At 46.3% G+C, this 21738-nt stretch overlaps 1 protein-coding gene across 4 annotated transcripts in view; it reads left to right on the plus strand.

Annotated features, from left to right (window-relative positions):
• KCNA6 (potassium voltage-gated channel subfamily A member 6) overlaps positions 1–21357 on the plus strand; it is a 32802-nt gene extending 11445 nt beyond the window's left edge. For 3 of the 4 annotated variants that reach the window (XM_066368617.1, XM_066368618.1, XM_066368621.1), the window contains one exon: positions 21018–21357. The gene's annotated coding sequence lies outside the window, so the exon portion shown is untranslated. Of the gene's footprint in view, positions 1–7838; positions 8036–21017 lie in introns of all 4 variants that reach the window. The other variant, XM_066368619.1, reaches the window with a different exon arrangement.
• The last annotated feature ends 381 nt before the right edge of the window (positions 21358–21738 follow it).

Genomic DNA, 21738 nt, shown 5'->3' on the forward strand with positions numbered 1-21738 from the left:
GGCGATGCTCTGCCCCTCCAGGGCGTCGCTCTGCCGGGACCAGAGCCACTCTAGCGCCTGGGGCAGAGGCCAAGGAGCCATCCCCAGCGCCCGGGCCATCCCTGCTCCAATGGACCTTTGGCTGCGGGAGGGGAAGAGAGAGACAGAGAGGAAGGAGGGGGTGGGGGTGGAGAAGCAAATGGGCGCTTCTCCTATGTGCCCTGGCCGGGAATCGAACCTGGGTACCCTGCACGCCAGGCCGACGCTCTACCGCTGAGTCAACTGGCCAGGGCCTATTCATTTTTTACCCAACCAGACTCCTTATCTGAGCTGTCCATAGGAAAAGGAATTGAATGCTTTTGCATTTCATCTTTCTCTCTCCTGACTTTCCAGAGTATCGAGGCAACAGGCCTAGCTAGAGAGAATCCTTACTCAGATAATCAGCTGCTGGATTTTTAAGGAAGGATTAATTGTTCCTCTAGTACCAAAGATACGTTTGCACTGTGCAAAGAGAGGCTGGTTGGTGTCCAGGCCCTACCCTGGGCGGCCACACCCTTGGCTTCTCATCTCACTGAGTAAAAGGATCTTTCACATTTCAGGGCTGTCCTCTCTGTTAAATGTTGTGACGGAGCTTCAGAAAACTGTTATAGGTTGGAAACCAGGAAAGCAGAGGTTACTTGAGACTTCTCTATTTTACAGAGGAAGGAAGGAATGCTGAACATTAGCATCTCACTCGTGAGGAGTGCCGACTTCTGACGCCCTGAAAGGCAGAATCTTCTAGGCTCTCCTCTGCCCTTTGTTACCCTGGTAGAAAGAGAGAGTTGCTGTTGGGTTCCAGATCTCTTTTATAAATCACAGGGAGAACAAACTTTCCAGAAGTCTTGGTAGCTGAGCCATAAATCAGACAGATGCTCCCCAGCTGCCTGGAGGCAGTCTGCTTTGCTAGAGAGGGAAGGGAGCCTGGCATGCTGGGGCCGGCATTCGCCCTGCAGCCTTGCTCCCTGCACGCGCCCTGCAGCCTTGCTCCCTGCACGCGCCGCCCTGCAGCCTTGCTCCCTGCACGCGCCCTGCAGCCTTGTCCCTGCAGCGCCTGCAGCCTTGCTCCCTGCACGCGCCGCCCTGCAGCCTTGCTCCCTGCACGCGCCGCCCTGCAGCCTTGCTCCCTGCACACGTCCCACAGCCTTGCTCCCTGCACCCGGAGATCCTGACCTTCGCCCTCTGCTCATCTGGAAGTGTGTTTGATTTTTGCTTTATTCATTTTACTTAATCTGCATCTGCAAACAGTCCAGTTCATGCTTTCACATCCCACCAGAATTCCAAATAACCACCCCAGGGCACCTAACATAAAACCGTGCAGGTTACCCCTGACAACAGGTCTTAAGTCAGTGATTCTGGGCCAAATATGACACAGTACGAAATACTAACTATGACAATTGTATTTCGAGAAGGCTGGAAAAACGTATAATAAATATTGGAAGATTTCACATGTGGTGCTGGATTTTTGGTTTCTCTTGAAAAACGAAAGGTCCAGTCTCGTTCCAGCATTTTGACTTCGCAACACCAGCCAGCAGAAGCAGAGTGCCGCTGCCCCCTTCAGTGGGGAGTGGGCTCTCTTTTGTCCAGTGCCCACTGAGGCTGGGCCAGCCGTCATTTTCACTGTTTTTCTCACAGGTGGGACACACTTCCCTCTGCTTGCATTTGCACTACAGGTTAGAAAATCAAAGACTGAAGGTGCTGTGTTAAGGAGACTACACCCAGCTTACCTCATCTGGTGACTGTGGCCACTGGTACACGTGACTGCTCTCAAAGGCCTCCCTAGACAATCTCTTTTAACTGAGCCATAGTGGCATCACTGTTGAATGGCGTGGAAGTAGGTATGGTTGTCAGAAACAGACAGGGAGGGCCAAAGTGAGGGCTGGTGGCCTGGGGAGGAGGCAGCCCCAGCTCCAGATGAGGCAGAATTGTGTGAGTGCATGGAGAGCAGGGGCCTTGCAGGAACCAAGCACATACTCAGTTATGCTCTCTATCCAACAAAGAAGGCAAGGAGATGCGATGCAATTAAGGATTCCCATCTAAAATGATTAAAATGAGAGAAAAGCAAACTTTGGTATTTGGATATTTCCAATTTGAGGTTGATCTCCTACTTCCAGGATGTCAGATAATGAGACATGACTCTGCTCCTGGCAGGGCTGGGAGAGAGTGAAGAGTGGGGGTTCCTAAGGAGGGTCGTGTGGCTTTCCTGGGTAATGATTGGCCCCAGCCACAGGCTCTGCATCTGTCCAGTGTCTGTGCGTGCAACAGCCCGAGCCCTGGGGTCGTCCCAAATCCTTTCTTGTCTCTCTTCCAGTCAAGGTTGCCTCCCAGGTGGACCCTCCTAGCTGTAAAGTTTATGGGCCAAAAGTTAAGTGACTGTAAAGATGAAACTGTGTTCAACATTATTGTCTTGGGGGGAGAGAGATAAGAAAAACTCTCCTCAGAAAGGGAGCCCTTGTGCACTGCTGGTGGGACTGTGAACTGGTGCAGCCACTGCAAAAAAAAAGTATGGAGATTCCTCAAAAAATTAAAAATAGATATACCATATGACCCAATAATTCCACCTCTGGGTATTTAACCAGAGAAAACAAAAACATTAATTCAAAAAGATATATGCGCCCTTATGTTTATTGCAGTACTATTTATAATCATCAAGATAGAAAAGCAACTAGCCTGACCAGGTGGTGGCGCAGTGGATAGAGCGCTGGCTTGGGTTGCTGAAGACCCAGGTTGGAAACCCCGAAGTCACTGGCTTGAGTGCAGGCTCATCTGACTTGAGCATGGTGTCACCAGGTTGAGCATGGGATTATAGGCATGATCCTATGGTGGCTGGCTTGAAGCCCAGGTCACTAGCTTGAGCAAGGGGTCACTGGCTTGATTACCCTCATCCCATCAAGGCACATATGAGAAGCAACCAATGAGCAACTAGTGATACAACTAATAGTTGATGCTTTTCATCTCTTTTCCTTTCAGTCTGTTTGTTCCTCTCTCTCTTCGTGTGTGTGTGTGTGTGTGTGTGTGTGTGTGTGTGTGTGTGTGTCTTGCTAAAATAATAAAAAAAAGCCCCGCTGGTTTGCTCAGTGGTAGAGCATCAGCCCGGTGTATGGATATCCCAGGTTTGATTCCCAGTCAGGGCACACAAAAGAAGTGACCATCTGCTTCTCCACCCCTCCCCTCTCACTTCTCTCTCTCTCTCTCTCTTCTCCTCCTATCCTGCAGCCATGGCTCAATTGGAGCAAGTTGGCCCCAGGCACTGAGGATGGGTCCATGGCCTCTACTTCAGGTGCCAAGAAATGGCTCCTGTTACAATGGAGCAAGGGCCCTAGATGGGCAGAGCATCACCCCCTAGTGGGCTTGCCAGGTGCATCCTGGTTGGGGTGCATGCAGGAGTCTGTATCTGCCTCCCCTCCTCTCACTAAAAAAAAAAAAGAAAAGAAAAAAAGAAAAGCAACCTAAGAGTTCATCAATAGATGAATGGATAAAGAAGATGTGGTGTGTATACAATGGAATACTACACAGCAATAAAAAAGCATGAAATTTTGCCATTTGCAACAACATGAATGGATCTAGAGGATATTAAGCCAAGTGAAATAAGTCAGGCAGAGAAAGACAAATATAGTATGGTCTCACATGTGGAATGTAGAAAGCAAAACAAACAAACCAGAACAGAGTCATAGAAACAGAGACCAAAAGGATGGTTACCAGAAGGGAGGGGGTGGGGAAGGATGAAAAGGGAAGGAGAATACAGTCAATAACATGGTGACAAGTTTGCATGGTGACAGATAATTACTAGAATTAGTGAGGCGATCACATTGTAAAGTATAAAAATGTCAAAACACTATATTGTACACGAGAAACTAATAAAAACAATGTAAGATTGTACACCAACTATACTTAAACAAAAATAAATTTAAAAATACAAAAAAAAACCCCAAAAGAAAACAAAGTTTGAGAAACTGTCAGAGCAAACTCTTGGAGTAAAGGGTAGTGAAGGGTTTCTTTAACAAGGCACAATAAAGCACCAACTAAAATGGGAAAAAAGAAGAAACACTCTACTATTTTTCTAGCTTTACCTGTAATTTCTTTAAAAAATATTTTAGGGCTAGAACTCAAGATGGAGTCTCCAGAGCGTTTTGGGCTAAAGTCCACTGAAAATCCTTAGGACTCCAAGAGAGAAGAGTTCACACCGGTCACCCCTCCTGGGGGCAGCTTTCACTCTGAACACTGAAAATGAAAAGGACCGTATAACACCCCACCACCTCCCTCGCCAGCTTGCCCTTTCCAGGGTGCAGAAGATGAAATCAGGCTCGGAATGAAGGCGACCCACTGTGGACCTTACATCTTCACATCTATCTGCCTCACTTCTCTCACTTTTTTTTTTTACCTCTCAAAGGTGGTTTTTGACGTGTGTGTGTGTGTGTGTGTGTAAAAATAAGAGAATCATTTTCCTATCAGTGATGCTTTTTAAATAAAGAGGGCCTTTTATATTTAAAAATGTGCACAATAAACATAAAGAGTATATAGGCTGCAGGCAATAAACTTCAATTAGTTAAATGCATACTTCGTGCTATCATAATTTCCTCCTCCAATGGAAGGAACAGGAATGCTATGGTATTAGAACTGTGGGTGTTGCTGACCAGATTTGAGAAAGACAGAGGTTTTTTTGTTTGTTTGTTTATTTTTTGTGACAGAGAAAGAGAGACAGAGAGAGGGACAGGTAAGGATAGACAGACAGGAAGGGAGAGAGATGGGAAGCATCAATTCTTCATTGCAGCACCTTAGTTGTTCATTCATTGCTTTCTCATATGTGCCTTGACTGGGGGCTACAGCAGACCCAGTGACCCCTTGCTCAAGCCAGCCAGCGACCTTGGGCTCAAGCTGGTGAGCCTTGCTCAAACCAGATGAGCCCATACTCAAGCCGGGGACCTAGGGGTTTCAAACCTGGGTCCTCTGTGTCCCAGTTCGACACTCTATCCACTGTGCCACCACCTGGTCAGGTGTTTTTTTTTACTCATTGGACAAACTATGGGATCTTTTTCCAAATTTAGGTTCAAAAGTGGGGCCTCTAAGAAACTCTATTACTGTTTTCTCGTTTTCTTCAAGCATGTTGACTCCTACTGGTAAATTCGCAAATGCTCAGCATTGCATGTCTATCATTCCCGAGAAATGAAGACCAGCTCTGGCCTCAGTCTCTTGTCTCTTAATTACACAGTAGGGGGTGATGTCGGCCCACCCGGGAGTCAGCATCTAGTGCTGCCACCCACTGGCTGTGTTACCGTGTGGCCCTGGGAACGTTTTGATCCTCTCTGCACCTTAGTGTTCTCCTCTGTAAAATTAGGACATTATTCTAGCATCTCTTATGGTGGCCGGTGGAATTCAATGAGAGAATACTAACCAGGGTGCATCACAGGGTCTGGCATGTGGTAAGCACCCAGCAGAAGCAGGTTATTATTTCCAAGGCCTCTTTCATCTTTGCCTGCTTCTGTGGGGGTACGGAAGCATAGGTTGGGCCTCTGAAATCTGCCCAAACTTTAAAACAGTTGAAACCACTAAAAGTGCTTGTGAATCAAAGTCCTTCGAGAAATCTATATGCAACAGTTTCTCTCACTTTGTAGATATGTATTTCCTGACCTGACACGGAGCATGATTCAGCTATTCAGTCACAAAATACCGGCCTTAACAACCGTGGCTCACGCACACGGGCTTGTTTGACTAACAACTTCTTCTGGGCTAAAAAGAAGCCAGCAGAAGAGAAGATCCAGGGATTCTGAAAGAGTTCTTTCAAAAGAACATAAGCAATGAAACAACTTGTCCATTCCAAATCCCTGGGAGCAGTAGGAATTTCCACGTCCCTGAGGAGTGAACTGAGAGGTTCAATAGCTGAGTGGGGGAAGACCGTGGGGCTCAGCCTGACTCCTGGGCTGGCCTTGAGTGGGGGTTGAACTGTCAGAAGGCAGACTGCACAAGGACCCAGGTAGAATGCTTCCTCAAGTGCCCAGCAGGCTCCTAAATGTACTTTCTGTGCCGTGTTTGCGGTCGATGTTCCTCTTTGGCATTATAACACAAGTCAGTGGAAAATATGACTCAATTTACAGATAATGTATTTACTTGCAGTGTACATTTCAGGAATGTTTTTAATTTACAAGGAAGTCAGCTGAACTCACGTGATGGATAAACAGAGAATAAGACAAAATGAGGTGGAATAATTGAGCTGGAAGGAGCTTCCGAACATCACAGAATCCATTATTCTGTGTTGTCACCCCCGTTCCACTCCCCCCACCCCCACCCATGAGATATAGTTCCTAATTGTTCCAGGCCTATTCTGAAACATCCCCAGAGACAGAGAATCCCTAACTGAGACTCCTTCAGAGCTTCACACCTTTTATTGTCAGAATGTTTTCTTCCTGTTTTGGTTACACATCTCCTGCCAAGCTTTCAACTTCATTCCTCCTGTTTTGTCTTCTGCTGATATGGATACTCGACTGTTACCTAGAAGAATTCTCTTTTTTTAAATTTATTTATTCATTTTAGAAAGGAGAGAGAGTGAGAGAAAGGGGGGGAGGAGCAGGAAGCATCAACGCCCATATGTGCCTTGACCAGACAAGTGCAGGGTTTTGAACCGGTGACCTCAGCATTCCAGGTTGACGCTTTATCCACTGCCCCACCACAGGTCAGGCCTAGAAGAATTCTTTATGCCAGAGTTTCTCAACCACAATCTGCAGAGTGGTAGTCCTGCACTACGTGCCTATGGAAAAACAATCTCCAGGCACTATATCATATTTCCCCATGTATAAGACGCTCCCATGTATAAGACGCACCTTAATTTTGGGGCCTGAAATTTGAAAAAGACAACAAATGGGTAATGCAAGTAAAATATCTACAACAATGAGCACAGAAACAAGCACAAAAATGCAGGAAATGCAAGTAAAAAGTCTACAACTGCTATATAAGACACATCCAGTTTTTAGACACCAAATTTTTCAAAAAAGGTGCGTCTTATACATGGGGATATACAGTGTTTCAAAAACACTGCCTCTTGGAGATACACAATGTCCGTGAACATAAGATTAAAGGCACTGAGGAGTCCTGCAACAAATAAATCTATTTTACTTTTTTAACCCAGTGGTGTTCAAATTATTTGTACCACAGCGTCACCACCCCATTTGGGGGGGTATTTTTTATTCACATCTATCTAAGGAATACATTTGAGAAACTCCAAGAGCCCTGAAACTCCTTGTAATGAATTTGAGTCATGAAACATAAGCCCTTAAAGGTTTTCCCAAATGGACAATATTTGTGGCTTTTCATCACGCTTCTTGAGTTGTGCAGAACATATAGAATCAGAGTTTGAGAAAACTCTGGGTAATGTGAGAGGAGACACTCTCTCCTGGTTGCCCTTCAAGGGCTTCTTAAAAAGAAGTCTTTGAGAAGAATGGCTGTGACAGTTGGTCTTATTTGTTAGGTTTAGAGTTTCTGTTCTGTTTTGCTGGCAAATGCCTACACTTCAGTTGCACTTCTCCAGATAGAAGACTCACTGATGGCATTGCCTTCGGGAATAGTTCAATTGCCATGCATGCTGTTAACCCAGTCAGAGATGATAGCTTGCATTTCTATTCGTAAGTACATTTCTAACTAAACTGGAGCTTTTCATCAAGACAATCAAGCCTACCTATACTAATTACCATATTTATCAAATCTTATTCACAATCTGATCCAGACATAAATACTATCAGCGAGCCACAAGTAACCAGGTTTTGCAGCCTTCCTCATTTTCCTACATACTGTTTTCAAGTGTGACACACTTTCTCTCTCCCATTGTACTTCAGGCACTGGTGCCTCCCAGTTGGACCTGGTCCCTCCGGTGCTGAGAGTTAAGGCCCCAGGAAGCTCTTTGTGCTACCAAGGGCTCTTACCTTGACTCTTCCCTGCTCCCCAGGAAGGGTCTGATGCTCTTGTCTGCTCGTCCACCAGCTGCAGTCCAGTAGACTCAGTTCTTCCTTCCATCATTCTTCTGTGTTCAGAGGTAAAAGTTGAAAGTATGTAGTTATTCTTGACCTGTAACTGCCCTTGTACCTGCTCCTTTTCTGGACATCTTGGGCTGAGGAGGAGTTTCTGATCTCTTCTTTAATCAGTAAGTTCACTGAAAGTCAGAATACATGGACTATGAGGAAGGTGGGAATAGCATCAAATTTTGAGTCAAGGGCTAACTTGCTGTGTGACCCTGAGCAAGTTGCCCGCCTGCCACTCAGCAATGTGAGCTTTCAGTATTATTGTCCGCCCAGTGTCTCCATCTGTAAAGTGAGATGGTTGGATCAGACAATTTTTGAGTTTTTGCCCGTATATTCTACGGATGCTCAGCTTACTCACATGTACAGCTGATTCCCTTGATAACTTGGGAAACTTGATTGCTTGGCATTTGCCACCAGAATGACCTTTTACAAAGAGAGTTGGGGTTACGAAAATTTCAACTTTATGTAGAATCACTGAATTCCAAGGCTCATCTACTGCAGTCTCTTATTTTTTAGGCAAAGATCAGAACTTACAACTTAAAAATATACTGAGCAGTTTATAGCACTGTTTTGAAAGAGATGTCATAATTTTTATGTAATACTAAGTATGATGAATTTCTTTTCTCTGCCTTTCTCTCACCTTTCCCTCCCTTCTTCCTGCCTGCCTGCCTTCCTCCTTTTCTTTGATGAGGTCTTTCTTAGTTATTAAGTAACTCCAGATCTTTTTTTTTTTTTACTTTAAAGTTGCAAAATAAACATTCCTTGGTTTGGGCTGTGTCAGCACCTTGGCATCGTGATCGGAAAAATGTTGGGCACAGAAGGGAAGGCGCTTCTATATTAAAGAGAAGCAGGAGAATGCACGCCAGCAGGGGTGCTAACCAGAGCTCCCGGGCTCTGACTCCCTCTTTGCTGGGGAGTCCATCAAAAAGACAAAGGGAAAAAATGTCAGTATGATTCTTTGGTATTCTCAAATATAGAAGCTGGCTCTTCCTATTTCGGGAAAGGGACAGTGCCCCCCCTTCCCCCAGGGCAGGCATTGAATTATATGCCCCATTGTGACACTCAGCGGCCCTGGACAGAAGGGCTCGGCTGAATAGAAAGCGTCTAGCTATGCATTCCAGTTTAGCCCTGGGAGCTGGCGCAGTGTGTCCAGGCCAGCGTCCCCTCTGAGCAGGGTCCCGGTCCTGCCCACTGCACCAAGTCTGAGTGCTTTTTGGTGTTTGGTCACCCCCTCATGCACTGAGCTACCCTTCCTACCACCAGCGCAGGCTCCTGAGGCCGCAGAACCCCGGGCAGGGACGGAGCCTCTGAGGCTCCTAGTGCACTGTCCACCTTGAGCAGATTGCTTGGAACAAACATCTTATTTTCTGACTTTAACAGTCATATCAGCTCATTATAAAAAAATATTAGTACACTTCCGAAACATATAAGGAAGAAAATAAAAGCCACCACAACCCCACAACCAGACAGACATTCGGTGTTAGCATGTTAGTGGGTTTTTCTTCTAGAATCGTTCTGTCTTGGTTTGTATCTGTTCTCTCTACAGAGGTCCTATTGGATTTTGTTTTAAAAACTTTTTATTATGTCGCTAACTTCCTCATGCAGTGGTTACATAATCATTCTATAGATGCACCATCCTTTCAATAACCTGCCCCCATTATTGGACACTCAGTTTATTCTTCTATTTTTTTTTTTTTTTTTTTTTTTTGTATTTTTCCGAAGCTGGAAATGGGGAGAGACAGTCAGACACACTCCCGCATGCGCCCGACCGGGATCCACCTGGCACGCCCACCAGGGGGCGATGCTCTGCCCCTCTGGGGCGTCGCTCTGTCGTGACCAGAGCCACTCTAGTGCCTGGGGCAGAGGCCAAGGAGCCATCCCCAGCGCCCGGGCCATCTTTGCTCCAATGGAGCCTCGCTGCCGGAGGGGAAGACAGAGACAGAGAGGAAGGGGGGGGGGGTGGAGAAGCAGATGGGCACTTCTCCTGTGTGCCCTGGCCAGGAATCGAACCCAGGACCCCTTGCACGCCAGGCCAACGCTCTACCCCTGAGCCAACCAGCTAAGGCCAGTTTATTCTTCTAACGCTGCTACAGTGACCACTGTCAACACAGATACTGGTTCACGTCTGTGACTGTTTGCTTAGGTTGTATTCTTATGAGAGTCAAACAAATTGAGCAAATCATTTTCTAGACCTCAGAGTCCTCACCTGCAATAAAGTAAGAACAGAAACTACAGTCATTAAGAGCAGCAGGCCCCCCTTGGCGTGCACGCGCGGCCACATTGCTAGATCTACGTGTGCTAACTCAGTCACTTCCCAAGAAGCCCGGTCAGCATGTCCATTTCACGGAAGCCATTTGCCCCAAGTCATACAGCCTGTAGGTAGTGTGGTGAGATTTTTAACCCTTAGGCAGTCTGGTTCCAGAATCCTTACTTTAACTGTTGTGCTAATACCATCCCGTCAGAGGAAAGAACTAAATCAAACATAATCCCCAGGGTCCCTTTTGGTCCTAACATATATGCATCCTTCAGTTCTACCCTAGTGATGTTTCCAAGTAACACACTTGCCTGGTATGAGTCCACCAGTCCATCTCCTTTAATACTCTCCTCCCTGTTTGTGTGTTTGATGAGGTTGGGGTCTCTGTGTGAGTGTGTGTGTGTGTGAGTGTGTGTGTGTGTGTGTGAGGGTGTGTGTGTGTTTATATAATCTTATGACAGGGACAGAGTCAGCACAGAGGGTGTGAAGCAGAAAAGCCTGGACAGTCCATGGACAAAACGATACAACACTGGTAACCTGTGCTATTAGTTGTAGATCACTCATCATAGTTTCCTGTTTCTCTTAAGGTTCTCAGGCTCTTTGGCTGGGAAATTTGTCAGTTTATAATTGGACTATCACCTGGTAGAGCAGAAATGGGATTGGATGTGGCCGTCTAGCTCAACCCTGTCCCGGAAGCACATGTCTGTACATATGATCTAAGGAGGACCCCTTTCCCCGAGCTGCTCTGCCTTGCTATCAAGACCTTTGCTGGGTGTGACAACTCATCCTGTAGGGAAGGAGAGAATGGACAATCTCTTTCTTGGAATGACATGTCCATGCTGTTTTTATTGCTTGTTCAATATAGAGTTTGCCAGGCCTCCTTGAAATTCTGATTCAGTAGATCTGAGAGAAGCCAAGAAACTGCTTTTTAAAGATGTGCACCATCTTCAGGAAGTTTGGGGAAGTATGAGCAGTGGAACCTTCACAGGGCATCAGAATCACCTGAAAAACTTTTTATATATATATAAGTACCACTTCCTTCCCCCTCTGCTGTCTTATCTTACCCCTCCCCCAATTTGAATAATTGATCTAAGGTGAGATCCAGGTGTAGCATTTCTATTATACAAAAGCTTCTCAAGAGCTTTAAGTGTGCTGCCAGAGTTAGGAACCACTAGTCCAAGAAATTGTAGTGATGATAAATTTGACACCTTTATATCCAAGTGCACGTCACATTTTACACACCTCCTTCACAGTTGAACATCACAGCAACCCACTAAGGTCAGTAGAGCATTATGGTGATTGCCTCTGGCCCAGAGAGGTTGACCAAGGTGCCCAAGGTTGAACAGCTTCTCCCTCAGTCAGCAGCCACTGTTCTCGGCCCAGTCCAAGCCAGTCCTGCCAGGCCCTTCGGAAAGGAGCAGCCCCCACACCCGGAGGCTCTTCAGGATGAATCACCTCAGCTCCCATCAGCTGCCTCTCCTAGTGTTGATGCTCAGTAGGCCCTTTCTTTTCCATCTCATCCACGTCCCTTCTGCTGCAGGGAGCCCCCTTGTGCAAAGTGCAGTTAGGTTTTTCTCCCAAACTACCTCTGACTTAGCAGTTAGATAATGCCACCGAGGGACAGACGGCCTGGGGACCTACACAGTGCATGGTACCCACAGCGATTCGAGTTTCAGCCTCAGATCTAGCCCTTCACTGCTGGTCCTCTGCAGAAAGCACAGCCCATTGCAGGAGCAAGGAGGGTTGCCGCCAACAGCAGTTGCTCAGGGTTAAGTTCAGTGTCCTCAGTTGTCGCCTCCCATCCAGAATGAATTTTCATATTCACCACCAAAGCTTTCCTCCCCTGCACCCACCCCCCCCCATCCTGCCCCCAACAGTCTTAGAGCCCACCTGAGTCCATCCTGTGAGGCCGTTTGGAGGGCTGGAGGCCCCTGCAGTGCTGAGTCCCCAGTCTGGACATCTGGAATGGATTTGAGCTGAACAAGACCCAGGGAAAGAAAAACATAACCAGGTCACTGCATGCAGCCCTCCACCATCCTCCGCCAGCAACCAACTATTGGTTCAAACACTTTCCTGACTCAGAACAACGACTCAGTTTCCCTTTGCTCTTTCTCTCCCCGTTCAAACCTTTTCCCTCGCACAGGCCGGGAGCTGGAGAGGTTCCCAGTGACTGCAGGCTCTCTGTGTCAGCACCCTGCAGCCTCTCTCCCTGGGATGCTGGGAGGAGGGACTGGAGGAGGGAGGGGCGGGGTTTGGCCTTGCAGGCAATGCAAGCAGCAGGTCTGCACCCGGAGGAAAGAGCTCAAACGCTGATACCCCTCATTTCCCTTTCTTCACCCTTTCAGCTGCGGGCTGAGACGGGAGCCCCACCCAGCAGAGTCCTGCAGCCATAGCATTTGTTCCCTCTCCCAGGGCCCAGCCACCGTGGGTTGTTAATTGATTTGGTGGGTTAGTGTGGAGGACCAATCAATGTCCTCAATGACTTTAGCTACCCCTACCCTTCCAGGACTGACTTTCAGAAAAAACACCTTGTCCGCTAGCAAAGCTACTCCTCTCCCCCTGTGTAGCTTTTCTGCCAAGTGAGAGGAGTTGGAAGGAGGGGAAAGGGGGATGGAACTGACAAGCTCACTTTTCCCCAAGCAAAGGAAGGAGTGGTATCATTTTCCATGGCCCAGAATGGCTGGTCCGGTGAATCTGGCTTGGTGCAGCCAGACTTGGGAACCACCAGTCTAAGAAATTGTAGCGATGATAAATTTGACACCTTTACATCCAAGTGCACTTCACATTTTACAAACGTCCTTCATAGTTGAACATCACAGCAACCCACTAAGGTCAGTAGAGCATTATGGTGATTGCCTCTGGCTCAGAGAGGTTGACTGAGTTGCCCAGGGTTGAATGGTGTTCATTCTGGTTGGATGCTGTCAGATAGAATGGTTATCGAAGGGTCCAAGAGACCTCCCACAGTTACCCCCTGAACTGCCATGTCAACCATAAGGCTGAACGTCCAGCAACCTCGTTGACCCTGTCCCCTGACATGGTGGATTGGAGGAGGTTTCACTCGGAGGTCGTCTAAGCCTCTCTCCTAGAAGCCCTAACTAGGGACAGAATGCTCTGGTTCAGTCTGGGCTAATGGGCTAGTCTCTCTATGGAAGAGATGGCAAACCTCCCGGCCGTAGGAGCTGGAAGGGGTCTGATTCATCATTCAGTTTTGCTTTCTTGTTTTATAAATAAAAAAATATGACTGAGGCCCTGAGAGATCACTTGATTGGCTCAAGGCCACGTGACTACTTTATAACAGAGCTGGTTCTGAAGTCTAAAGTGTTAAACTCACTCAGTCTCTTGGCTAAAATGGGACGCTTCTACAAATAATCTCTAACAAAAGCTTGCATTACGCTCAGACTTGGAGAATGTCATAGTAGCCAGGAATTGCATGGGGCTGCATGGGGGAGAGTGGACTTTTGCGTTAGACAGATCTAGATTCAAACCCTGCCTCTCTCAGTCACTTGTGTTGAGACCTTGGGCTGCTTCTTCACTTTCTTGGAGGTGATGCCCCTTAACTATAAAATGAGGATTATTATGCTCATCTCACCAAAATCTTGTGAGTGTTTTCTAATGAGGATAAGATATGCTTAACACATAATCATTGCTCAATAAAAAAAGTAGTCTTCTTTGCCAAAATAAGTAAGTTTCCTCCTTCTCTGTGCTCTAATTCTGAAGCTGGTTTGGTTTCAAAAATATTAAATGCCTTCATGTTTGAGGTTGGAATCAGTGAAGAGGGGACTTCCTTTTATCTCTTCTTCGGGCCCTGAGTGGATGACCTTGCACAGAGCCCAGGGTGATCCTGTTAGCCTATGGCCATTCAGTTCACTTTGGGCAACTCAGATGTAGAGAGAGATGTTGTAGACCCCAGAGATATAAAAGAAACAAGTACCTCTCTGTTACTTTCCTTGTAGGCTTGTAAAACTCATTCAGCCAGAGACCTAACTTTTATTAAAGGCCTACTCTGTGCCACCAGCCCCCGTAAGCCCACTGGGTAAAAGAAAGTAAAGGGTACAGGGGCAAAGGTGGGTTTCTTCAGGTCTGGCCACTTCTGGGGTCACTGGATGACCCCTGAGACAATGGACTTTTGAAACTCTTTTGAGAGTGGCTGTAGTAGGGGTCTCCAAACTTTTTACACAGGGGGCCAGTTCACTGTCCCTCAGACCATTGGAGGGCTGCCAAATACAGTGGTCCTCTCACTGACCACCAATGAAAGAGGTGCCCCTTCCAGAAGTGCAGTGGGGGCTGGATAAATGGCCTCAGGGGGCCACATTGTGGCCCGCGGGCCATAGTTTGGGGACGCCTGCGAGAGGATACTGGCTGTACCTCCAAGTAGCTCTCCTTTGTGGCCTCATAGAATGAGCACCTGTGGAGCCCTGAGTGGAGAAAATTTTGTGTCCTTCATGCCCTAGATCATCACATCTGAGTGTAATTCCTAGACATTCACCTCATCCCGAACAAATTCCTATGGAATGTCCATCTTTCCAGGCCCAGATAGGATTCTGCCTCTTTCCACATCCCCTTCATTCCCCATGTCTCTATATCCTAAAGCTTCCTCAAACACACCTTAGCTCCTATCCAGTTTTTCTTTTGAAGTCTCCACGTGGACTGGCCCACTTCCTGCACATGATGGAGGTTACCTTGCATTGCTGTGCACCTTTTCAGACTAATCCTTTCTACAGACACACAAAGCACTAGTCCTCACCTCACCTAGTTGAAAAATATATATGTTTTAAGTCCAATTGGACTGTCATTTCCTTGAAGGCAGGGGCTCTGTCCCGTCTTTTCTTTCCTCAGCAGCACTGTATCAGGGAACTATCGGCTCTATCCAACAGTGACATTTAAAAACAGAAAACGAAAGACCACTTATTTTCTCATATAACTTGGAGTCTAGAGGAGGGATAACTATAGGATTGGTAAACCAGTTAACTAACCACTCAAAACTTAAGGGTTTGAAACAACAACCATTATTTATTAGGTCCCATCCAGCAGGTCAGCAATATAGGCTGGGCTCAGCTGGGCAGCTCTTCTGGTCTCGCCTGACTTGCACTTTCTCATGTCTCTGGGGTCAGTCTGGGTCCATCAGGTGGTACTGCTTCTGGCAGTTGGCTGGCTGCTGGCCAGGGAGCCTTGGTTCTCCTATGCATTTTTCCTGTCCCTCCAAGTAGGTGGCCTGGGCTTTTTCTCCTGGTGTGAGCAGGGGCCTAAGAGCAAGCAGCAGCATCAAAGCCACTTGAGACCAAGGTTTGTAAGTAGTACAGTCACTTCTGTCACACTATTTATTGTCTAAAACAAATCATTAGGTTGGCCCAGACTCAAATAATGGGGAAATAAACTCTGCTTCTTGGTGGGAGGAGCTTAAAGTCACATTGCAAAGGCAGAGTGGGGAGTTTGAACTACTTTTGCAATCAGCCAGCCTCAGTTGTGATGTCAGGGCTCAGATGTTTGTCTGGGACTCCCTCGGCTTCCCCTTCAGTGTTTCTGATCTGTGGTTGGAAATATGTGCATGTGGAGGGCCCACTGTATGCATTGTTCTACAACCACTTTCTATAAGAGACTTGTGCATCTGTAAATTTTGGTATTCATAGGGGGCCTGGAACCAATCCTCAATAGGACTGTATTTAAGTCTGTGGGGAGTCAAAAGTTATATGTGGCCTTGGCTGGTGACTCAGTGGATAGAACCTCAACCCAGCATATGGATGTCTCAGGTTCGATACCAGGTCAGGGCACACAGGAGAAGTGACCATCTGTTTATCTCTCCTCCCTCTCCCTCTTCTTCCCCTCTTCTCCTCCCGCAGCCAGTGATTCAATTGGTTTGAGTGTGGCCCCTGCATTGAGGATGGCTCCATTGGAGTGCATCAGCCTCAGGCAGTAGAAATAGCTTGGTTGATTTCAGCATTATCCCCAGATAAGATTGTCGGGTGGATCCTGGTCGGAGCACATGCAGGAAAATGCCTCACTATTTCCCCTCTTTTCACCTAAAATAAAAAAGTTATATGCAGATTTTTGACTTGGGAGGTGACACTCTTATTCTCTGCATTGTTCAAGAGTCAACTGTAGTCAGTGGAAGCAGAGGGGTGGAATCTGCAGTAATTGATAGTGGGGGCATGTGACTGGGTTCCAGGTAAGGGAGGAAGAGTAATGAATTCTTCCCGGAATGTAGGCAATCAGGGGAGGTTTTCCAGAGAAGTTGACATATCAGCTACACCTTGCAAAATGATTAGGGGTTTTCAAGATTAAAAGGAAACCTCTTAATAGAAAGGATGGCGTGAACAAAGGCATGGGGCTTTGAGAATGGGATGATGTGTTCAAGGAACTGGGAACTTAGGACACATGAGGAGTGAGAAAGGATGTAGGGGAGGCTAGAAAAATCAGCTGGACCCAGACTGGGGAGAGCCGTGAAGCTGCTAAAGGTTGGATTCCTTCTGAAGGCCATGAGAGAAAGCAAGAGTTTAAAAGCAGAGGTATCACATGCTCAGATCCCATTTTGGAGTGATCCTTTCTGCTGAAGCGAGCACAGGAGTGGGAAGGAGACTGGAGGGGTAGGGATCCAGTAGGAACGGTAGCTGACATCATCAGTGCCGGAAAGAGGTGGCCCATCCTAGTTTGGAGTGATCCTTTCTGCTGAAGCAAGAACGGGAGTGGGAAGGGGACTGGAGGGGTAGGGGTCCAGTAGGAACAATAGCTGACATCATCAGTGCCGGAAAGAGGTGGCCCATCCTAGTTTGGAGGGATACTTTGTTATTGACATTGCTTCTAATTCCTGGAATATGTGAAGAAAAGGCAGTCCGACTTCTGGTGAGTTTTGTTATTATTTTTGAATCCTCGGTGGACAGTGAATGCATCCTTTATTTATTGCCTCTATGAGGGCAGACCTCTCACAATGGACTGCCCTTGCTGTGCCACCAACGGAAGGCTCTGGCAGGAATCCAGGTAGAAGAGGTTACAGTCACTTATTGAGCATCTGCTGAATGTGGGCCCTGCAGTCAGAGGCAGATTTAAAAAGAACCTTTGTATTTGGAGTGTTGCTGCACCAGGCTGCAGTGAAAAGTGTGCATGCGCATAAGGAGGGCGTGAAGTGGGGGTGGGGTCAGTGGTTGTCACCATCCTACTGATCTTGGGGCATGGTGTCACAAATTCCATCTTTTTTGGCCACAGTGGTCTCCCCTTGACCCTCTCTAGGAGGTTGAAGCCCTTCCTCAGCCTGCTGGGATGGGGTGGTAAGGAACAGTGACTCTTTTTCCTGGAACTTTCTCCATAAAATATTCAGTGCTGCCAGGAAGTCGTCAAGTGATGTTAGTTAAACAGATTTACTCAGAAACCAACTTAAAAGCTTGGCCTGCCAGTCTGCATCTCTCCAGGCTTCTAGGGGAACCCCTTGTCTCGACTTTGCTGTCCTTCAGAGGAAGCAGTAACACTGTGCCATCCACACCCCAGATTGCAAATGAGGACTATGCAAATGAGGAGAGCAGACACTGAGGGTAGCGTGCTTTCCTTGACCTCTGATTGCTTTTCAAGTGCAGCCTTAATAAATTGTGATATGGCCCAAAGGACTCAGTCACCTCTGAAAAGGGAAAAACTCAATGATATGTGTTTGCTGTTGACCTGATGTTTGACTTTGAGCAGAGCTAAACACCTGTCTGGTGCACCTGAGCATCTCGAGAGGGGTGGGTGTTGCTTTTCTGTGAGAAGTAACAAACACAAGATCACACATAGAATGTCACGTCACAGGTAAATGTGCATGAGTCATTTTATTGATATATTTTTATGTACTTAAAAGAAACAGAAACATTTACTGGAAATCTATCAGGTCTGCATATAGACATAGGTCATGTCAAACTTGTATGGTTTTAGGCAATGTTCATATGAAGTGGAAAATTTGCAGCTACTCAGTTAACTTCAACAATGGAGTCAACTTTAATAAATGCTTTGAGATTGCATGATGCTGACTGGCATTTGACGGCACACTTTTCATATTCTTGGCTTCAACTCAGAGCTATTTGTGGGAAGTTAGATTTTGCTGGTGGTTATTTTAGCTCAACTGGTAGTGATCCAAAGTTCAGTAAAAGAATTCTCTCTGTGGTGTGAGATCGGAGTTCAGAATTCAAAGTCTAGACTAAAAGATAGTTGGTGCAATGGAAGAATGTAGACTAGAGACTGGCATCCCAGTTCCATCCATCTGGCTGTGTGATTCTGGGTGAATTGTGTAACCTCATGGAGCTTCAGTTTTCTTATCTGCAAAGTTGAGAAAATAATGTCTATGTCAAAGGATGGGTGGCCTGATTCATAAGATACTGTATTTAAAATGTCTTAAGCACAGTAAGTGATTAATAAAATGCAGTTATTATCATTATTAGGCTATAGAGCTTAGTTGTTGGTGGTTCTGTAATTAATGGGGTCCAGTTAGCTTTCTTTTGGTCACAAGAGACTAAAACGCTGGTTTAAAACAGCTTAATAAAAAAGGAAAATTTATGAACTCATCTTTATCTAAAACTTGGGTTTCCATTGCCAGAGATCTATGGAGCAGGTTGAAGCATGGAAGGTTGTAGGAGTTGAATGACTGCTTAGTAGGGCATTAATTGGCTATATAGTTCTAACTATAATTAGATTATAGTTAGATTAATTGGATATATAGTTCTAACTGCTTAATACAGGGCATTTAGGATGTCCTGAGAAAGCCAACACAGGAAACGTGGCAAATTCATTAAATTCAGGACCTGTCTTTTATGTACAGGATGCTTGACAACCCTACTCCTCAGGGTATTTCCACCCATGAAATTCTATCCATAGCTCTAAGTAGTATTCCCACCTAGTGTTAGTAGAATCAATTAATTTTATTCTTCTATCTATTAAAATAACTTATAAGGTCCATACTGTGTTACTTGGAAATAATAAAATTCTTCAAAAACTGAAATAAAATAAAACTAGCTATCTGGAAGGTAATTATTTTTTCTCTATTAATGCCATTCTGCTGTCTGTTTTGGCTTCAGATAGTGGTAAGATGGCTTGTAACTCCAGACAAATATCCTCTCAGGTTCTGGTCCAATAAAAAGAGTGCTTCTGTTGACCCGATAAAATCTGTGATCTGATTTTCATTAGTCAGAGTTCTACCTCATCCTCTTATCTGAGCAGATTAATAGGCTATGGGGATGCTATGCTCCGATTGGACATATGTGGGTTGCATGTAAGCCCTTGGAGCCAACCAAGGCTGGAGTGGTTTGCCCAAAGCACATGTACTGTGCATAGGGCATTGAGATGGTTTCTCCAGAAGAAAGTTGGTACTCTGTAATGAAAAGAGGGACAAAATAGACATTGAGTAGCCAACAATCAGCCAGTCAACCAACCAACCACCAAACAAACAAATAGGAAAACTACCTCCCCTAAAACACAAATAAACAAAAATAGCAAATATACATTCGGGTTCTTCTCCGGCTTAAGCAAGAAAAAGATATCACAGCTTAGAGAAATCAACACCAGCATAGGAGGAGGAACGTGTCTGTGACTTTAGGTAAGTAGCTCCTGAATCTACACATGGCCTCAATGCTTCGCATTTAAGATTATATAAATATCAAACAATGCTTTTGCATAATGTTTTTTGAGAAATTACTAGTACTTCTACTTTAAAAATTATAATAACTTTATTGTTTTATTTTGATTATTAAAATAATATATGCGTAAAAGCATATAAAGCAAAGTAAAGGTCACCAATAATTCCATAGTCCAGAGGTGACTCTGGTCCTCTGATCATTGTGTAGCCCTAAGAATCTGGGAACACACCTCATCATTGTCATTTCTGTTGGGCAGGAACAGAACTGCAAGCAATAGTGGTTTTATTTGTTGTTGTTTTTTTACCAAACCAGGGCCTGCTCTGGCAGGGCCTAGGGATAGTTATAGAGTCACATACATTGTATCTGGATGTATACATGAGAGGCCTCACTTTCTTTGCCTAGGGCTGGGAGAGGCAGATGTTGAACACTGGACTGGAGGCCCCACGTATCACATACTTTCTAACAGGAAACAATTATAACGTGCTGGGGACAGACTGTAAAGGCAGCAGGCTATCAGGAAAGAGAGATCAATCATGTTGGGATGGCCAGAGAAGCTCATGGAAGTGGTATACTGAGCCAGGCTAGGGGGTGGTGGGACCAGGAAAGAGGCAGAAAAAATGAGCATTCTGGTGGGTGGGCTAAAAGGGAGCCAGGCTGTGGCAAGAACTCTTTACTGGAAGGAGGTTATACCTGACACACACTGAGGGTCAGAGACGGCTCCTTGGGGCCAAGGTGGACGGTACTGGGCAGTAGAGAGCAGGAGCCCCATCTGGGTAGATTGTATGAAGTTTTACTTTTTCCAGGGCCTAGACGTTACGCCAAGTGCTTGGACTTGATTCTTGGAGGACTAAGGGGCTCCAAAAGATGGTTTATTTATGATGCAGTACATTAAGGCCACTTCTGCAAGATGGCTTCTGGTTGCATGTGCTCAGCAGTGGCTGATGAGTTTTAGAGTCCCTTGTGCAGCCCTTAGGGTGGGAGGTATGGTTTGAGCAGAAATGAAATAGGGACGATGTGGGGGACCACCATTCAAATGCCAGAGGAGCCGAGGAAGGAAGGCAGAGAGCGTCCCCAGGGTTCTCAGTGCCGTTCCTCATGCAGCTCACCCCCATGTCATTAACTCGACTGCCTCTTGCTCTGATTCCTCCCTGGCAGGGAAGAGGCTGGCACAGTGGTCCAAGCGAGGAGGCGTGCACACAGGTCTGACAGCGGCTGGACGGCGAGGGCTGGACCCTTCACTTCTGCAGAAGATGAGATCCCTGCTGGCGCAGTCTGGCCGGACACCCTCCAGGGGCCTCCCACAACTGTGACCAGACTACACGGAGCTGATACCCAGCCCGCCAGCATTCCAGATGAAGCCTAGAGTGTTGGAGTGAGACTGTAGGGGAAGCAAAAGCTGGTGGTGTGGGCAGAAGCGGTCCAGGGAGGTCAGAGGTCAAAGGATGCCTGAAAGGGCATGCCATAGACCCATCCAGGAAAAAATGGTCGTGGAAGATGAACAAATAAATATATGGCAAATTCTCAGAGGCTATGTGTTTTGCTGCATGAAGACATCAACAGCTAAGTTAAGCAGGCAAATTAAGTAGTTGTGACCAAAGCAGGCAGGCTTCCAACATACTAAACACCTGGCCAGCTTCCCAGGGGCCACCTACAGATCATCAGAACAGGTGCTTGATTGCTCTTGGCAGCAACGCCACCCTGACAGGGGACATTCTAGAAGGCAAGATGTATAACCTATGGTCTAGGAGTGGTCTGCTTCTATATACAAGACTACCGGCAAATGTCAAGGTCAGGGTTACATTGCCCATGGCTTTCCCAGGGCCCAGGTGACACTGTGTGTAGGGTCTCCCAGGAACAGATAGGATTTCTTTCGCAT

Source organism: Saccopteryx leptura, chromosome 2, assembly GCF_036850995.1.
Source record: "Saccopteryx leptura isolate mSacLep1 chromosome 2, mSacLep1_pri_phased_curated, whole genome shotgun sequence".
In the NCBI taxonomy this organism is placed as follows: Eukaryota; Metazoa; Chordata; class Mammalia; order Chiroptera; family Emballonuridae; genus Saccopteryx; species Saccopteryx leptura.